Here is a 6,309-nt window from a genome sequence, read left to right as displayed (position 1 = left end):
ATGTATTTAAAGTTCATATGGTATACGTTTTGGGGATGGGGACTATGGTTAACCCCTGAACCCAATCATAGACCATGGTTAGGGGCTAACCACAACCCCAAACAAACTGTCATCGTTAACCAAAACCGTGATCGCCCCATGTGAACAAGTATGACAGAGGTGGAGTGAGGGCCCTGGCCGGCGGGGGCGGGTCGTTGGCCTTAGCCCCCGGGCACATGGCCAGAATTTTCAGAAGTTAAGTGTTAGAGGGATTTTTAATGATCCAACAATTTCTCCTAGTTTTCAGCGAAAATGTTGCTCTGTTAGAGCGCTTGGCAGGCGAAATTGTAGGATGATGCCGAATTTTGGGGAAAATTTTGAGCAAATAGTGGGAAAACTAGGAGAGGTCATAACTTCTCCATTTTTTGACCAAATTGGGTGAAAAAAGAGGCTATATAGCCATTTTTGGACATTCTGGACTCATTGGAGTAGGTTTCAGAATCAAAGGAGCACTTATAGATAGGATTTTTTTAGGTTGAAGTCTATGGTTGTCATGGTCAACCAGAGTGTTGAATCAATTTATGGAGGAGTTTGAAGATGGAGATGACCTTGCAGGGGTTTTCCAGCTTCCATGTGCTTTCTACAATAGCTATTACATCAGTTTTGTATATTTTATTCCTCTTTTCTCTGTGTTTTGGAGAAGAGACTTGTTTATGTACTTCAAGTGGATTGTGGTACTGTTGATCCTCTATGAAGTTGGAGTATGGGGTCTTGGTGTAATATGCCTTTGTTTGCTAAAAGTTTACATGTTTGATTGTAGGTTTACATGTATATGGAGTGATAACTCTCTCAAAAGTTGTTTCTTTGAAGGAGAAACTAACCATTCCATTTCTCAACACTTTATCTACTCTTTATTTTCTAAACATTGAGCATAATGAGAAGGGGTCATGCCATTAGAGCTAATCCAAGGAGATGTAGCCCAGGAGGGGTGAACTCCTTTAACAATGGCTAGTGTATTATTGATTGATGCATGCTTCCATTCAGTGTTTTGATTTCATGTTTAAAGTTTTTCATGAAATTAACTTAAGAAAACACACATAAAAACTCATGTTTTTACTTGCTATTTTGGAGTACAAACCTCAAGCACATTTTTGTATTTTGATGAGGATCTTAGCATAGAAAACTAATATTCCACATTCATATCAAGTTGGTATCAGAGCACTGGTTTTCTTTGTGCAAGGAGGAATTGACTGTTGTTTTCAAGTGAATGTGTTTTGAAGCTCAAGTGAGGAGAAGGTTTTGGAAAGGAGAGCAAGATTGTTACAATCTCTACCACCAGTTCTACCTCAAGTTGCAGTAGAAGCTTCAAGAAAAGCATGTCCCAAGGAGGAGAGCCTGCAAGAATGTCAGAGGATGTGAAGGCTTTTAGAAAGGCTTTCTTAGACATGGCAGAAATGGTGAAAGTCCTCTATGAAGAGAGGAATACCAAATTGCAAGGTGAAAGCTCTAGACCTCCAAGAGGAGAATGTTCTCTAAGGGAAGAAGGTAACAAGAATGGTGATAAACCACCATCTTCTCCACAATATTCATGTTTTTCTACAACTCTTATGCAAGATGCTAGTGTAGAAAGTCCCTCAGAGAAGGAAGATGGACAAGTTTGTACCTTTTGTCCACATGATGTGGAGGATGAGGTTCTATCAACACCCAAATTCAAGGAGCTGAAAGAAGAGAGCCAAAGAGTCCAAGAGGACACATCCAAAATCAAAAGAGAGTTTGAAAACATCTTTTTATCTCAATCAAAAGATGAGGCAAATGGTAAGCATTTACATGCTTCTTCTTTACATGAAAGTGTTGATGTGAATTCATTTATAGCCTTTCAAAAACATAGTAAAGGTATTGGATCTAAGCTCTTAACCAAGATGGGTTACAAGGGAGGAGGCCTTGGAGTAAACCATCAAGGCATTAAAAATCCAATTGAGGCAAAGGAGAGGCCTAAATATGAAGACTTAGGCTATGTTGCAAAAGAAGAATGATCTTCTAGCAACAGCTCATGGGTATTGTGTTCCTTTTTCCATAAAATAGGATATGAGGAGGGGGCAAGATGTTGAGGTTTTCATCCAAAATCAGTACCCGCTTGGTTCCTCAAGTATAAGGAGGACTTGAAGTTCAAAACATCGCCAAAGAGAGATGAACAAGTTGAAGAAGAAACGAAGCCAAGTTCTTCTTGCCATGAGAGTTCCTCACGCAAGAAGCGTAAGCAAAGGACAAAAAAAAAGAGGTATAATCGTCCTGTTAATTCAAATGCTTTTCATAATGGAAAAAAACACGTTGATTTGAATAACATGTTGAGAAATGTGTTTCCATGCACCTTTTTCCTTTCATCTAACCATTGTGTAGATAAGTGCTATAAAAGGAAATCAATCATCAAGAAGATGTTTATGTCTAATGGAATTGAGACCGAAAAGAGAAAATCTCATCCAAGGTTAAAGACATGTGAGCCAAGAGAAGCTCAAAAGAACTTTTGCACTCACTGCAATATCAGTGGGAATTGGGTCGAGAAGTGTTGGAAATTGTTTCCACAACTTCATCTTGGCAAGGGAAAGCAAATTATGCAAGCACCAGAAGAGGAAGCGACAAAAGAAAAAGTGGTGCAAGATGCGACCATCCCTGAAGCAGCTCCAGAAGAAGAAAAAGTTCAAATAGAGGGTTCATTTACTTGGTTGGGTAAGAAATGGGTGGACTATTTGTCCAGCTAAAGTTTGTAAATCTTTGTTTTTCACTAGTTTCATATCCCCATAGTTGGGCAATTTATAAAAGTGATGTTCATAAACAAATCACTTATATGCAACAATATATTTTTTGCCATTTTTATGCTAGTTTGGCTTGTTGATAGTCGATTTGAATGGAAAATTTGGGAGTCAAGTTTATTCCATCTTGTAAAATGCATTTCTATTTGTAGTTTAAGAAAGCATTTTAAAATTGTTGTATGAGTAGTTGCAACACATTCAGTATATTACAAATGTGTTAAGCACTCAAGTTATACAAGTATTCACTATGTGAAACTTTTTTTGGTTCATTTGTCAAAGTCTTTTTGGGATCTTATCCTTGATAAGGATTTTGTAGAAGAGCACCATGGGAATTCTTCTTGGGAGGGATGTTGTTGTGGATGGCCATAGCGACATGGACAAGCCAAGAAGAACACTTAACTTGAAAGCTTTGGTGGGGCTCAAGGGAACAAATCCTTCAAAAGCCAAATGGATAGAGATTGGAAAGGTGAGGGCACTGTACCCTCACCTATTGAACAATTGAAAGTGATATTTTGGGGTCCAAAAGGCTTCTAGTGGGGAGGAATGATCAAGTGCTCAAAATTATGCTCAAAAATTAAATTCGTCAGAATGGTGTGGAACCTGAAAGACCACGTAGTGCTCGTCATTCTGAATCGGTGCAACTCGTTTCACGTGAAACAGACACAGTATGCTCCCGGAAACGCATTCTGTTCACTTTGTCAAACATGCAAATTTTAAAAAAAATGGACAGCCCAATCAGTATTCTGTATTGCTGACATGGCACTGATTGGGTAGGTTATGTGGTAGTTGACTGGTCAAGGTTCTCTCAGCGAATTAAATTGTGCCAAGTGGCACCTTTTTATTGGTTAGAAATGGTGCGTTTTTATTGGTTGGAACAGTGGACAACCACAGGTTGACACGTGGTCCAACTAGAGGTCGCCACATGGTAGCCTGGGAGGCCACTAAAATTTGGTTCAACGACTGAGCCAAAGGCCACAGGATTCGAAACTGGCACCTCCCAACACACAACGCAGAGCCTTACCACACCGCCTACCCGTTGGTTCTTAACCATAGTGGGAGGCGCATGTATTTAAAGTTCATATGGTATATGTTTGGGGGATGGGGATCGTGGTTAACCCCCGACCTTGGTCCACGAACCATGGTTAGGGACTAGCCACGGCCCCAAACAAATTGCCGCCATTAGCCAAAACTGTGACTGACCCATGTGAACAAGTATGACGGAGGTGGAGTGGGGGGCCCGACCGGTGGGGGTGGGCCGTTGGCCTTAGCCCCTGGGCACGTGGCCCCCACGTGGCCAAAATTTTCGGAAGTTAACCATTAGAGGGATTTTTAATGATCCGACAATTTCACCTAGTTTTCAATGAAAATGTCACTCTGTTAGAGTGCTTGGTGGGCAAAATTGTAGGATGATGCCAGGATTTGGGGAAAATGTAGAGCGAATAGTGGGAAACCTTGGAGAGGTCATAACTTCTCCAGTTTTCAACCAAATTGGATGCAAAAAGAGGCTAGATAACCATTTTTGGACATTTGGGACTCATTAGAGAAGGTTTTAGAATCAAAGGAGCACTTCTAGATAGGATTTTTTCAGGTTGAAGTCTATGGGTGCCATGGTCAACCAGAGCGTTGAATTAGTTTATGGTGGAGTTTGAAGTTGGAGATGATCTTGCAGGGGTTTTCCAACCTCCATGTGCTTTTTGAAACAGTTATTACATCAGTGTTGTAGCTTTTATTCCTATTTTCTCTATGTGTTTTGGAGAAGAGACTTGTTTATGTACTTCAAGTGGATTGTGGTACTATTGATGCTCTATGAAGTTGGAGTATGGGGTCTTGGTGTAAGATGCCTTTTTTTGCTGAAAGTTTACAGGTTTGACTGTACGTTTACATGTATATGGAGTGATAACTCTTGTAGAAGTTGTCTGTTTGAAGGAGAAACTAACCATTCCATTTCTCAGCACTTTATGTACTCTTCTTTTTCTAAACATTGAGCATAATGAGAAGGGGTCATGCCATTAGAGCTGATCCAAGGAGATGTAGCCCAAGAGGGGTGAACTCCTTTAACAACGGCTAGTGTATTACTGATAGATGAATGCTTCCATTTAGTGTTTTGATTTCATGTTTAAAGTTTTTCATGAAATTAACTTAAGAAAATAGACATAAAAACTCATGTTTTTACTTGCTATTTTGGAGTACAAACATTAAGCAAATTTTTGTATTTTGATGAGGATCTTAACATAGAAAACTAATATTCCACATTCAGATCAGCGAAGGAAGATGGTTTTCCCTCCTCATGCCTCTAAATTCTGCCCCTTGAAGTCATCATTTATTCTTCCTACTTGCATCTTCCGATTAGTTCATGAAAAGTTGGCAGAACATTGTTATTGCTGATAGTAGTAATGAATACCTCCCAAGTTGTAGGAATTCCATCAAGGGTTGTGTGTACCAATTAATTATCATACAGGGGCTCCCCAGTAGATAAAATTAGGTCCTTGAGTTTAGTAATCCTTATAAAATAAGACGGAATAGATTCTCCCTTATTCAATTTGATATCTTTGAGTTGTTTCTTTGTGTCAAGGACGTGATTCATATTTTGGACTTCAAACATGCCAACAATCTTGTCATACATTTCCTTAAATGTTTTCAGTTTGGAGATACATGTAAGAAGATGATCTTCAAAGAATCAATAATAATTTTGCGGGCTTTGATCTCACCTTTCTTGTATGCTTCTTTAGCAGCAGCAGGGGCATTTTCAGGAGGCTGGGTACACCTCCTTGGACATACTCTAGAACATCTTCTCCATCCAAGTTGGTGTCCAGCTTGAGTTTCCATGCATCATAATTTTAAGCCCCTGTCAATTTCTCACTATCCTTGAAGAAGGATGTATCCATATGAACTGATCTACTGTTTTATTTTGAGCAGCAAATAAGGTCTTTCAACAAATAATTGCCTTCAACTTACTGTTCTTGAGCTTATCTTCACAACAACTCCGATACCATGTTAAATTTTGCAATTTTTAAATTAATTATCTTAGATCTTCAGCCTTTAAGTGAAAACGGTAACCAAGATCCATATAGAAGACAAATAATAAACAATAAGACAACATATTTGGTCCAATACCAGGGAAAAACCCCACTGTGGGGGAAAAACCTTTAAGAATATTATTCTATTAGATCATTCAGGGATTGTTCGTTGAAGGAACCCGATGGGAGGGGGAAAAAATGCTTCCTACCAAGCACGGGAGGCAATGCAGTCACTATCCACGGATCGTATGACATCTACCAATGGACAGAGAATGGAATGCTATCCACTGATGGATTGAATCATTGACTGATACTACCACTGATAGATTTACATTCACAGCTGAGGATTTAGGAATATACATCTGAGGATGGTCAAATGTTCAACAAAGATACATAAGCATAGTACAACACCCTTTTCTCAATGACATCAACATTAACCCTTTTAAAGCTAGGATAGATCTTCTGACGTTAGAGATCTGATCACAAATGTAGAATAACAAATACTT

Source organism: Pinus tabuliformis, chromosome 7 (assembly GCF_031772625.1).
Source record: "Pinus tabuliformis cultivar Carrire ecotype Pingquan chromosome 7, CPIR1, whole genome shotgun sequence".
NCBI lineage: Eukaryota > Viridiplantae > Streptophyta > Pinopsida > Pinales > Pinaceae > Pinus > Pinus tabuliformis.
This window is presented reverse-complemented; position numbering follows the sequence as displayed.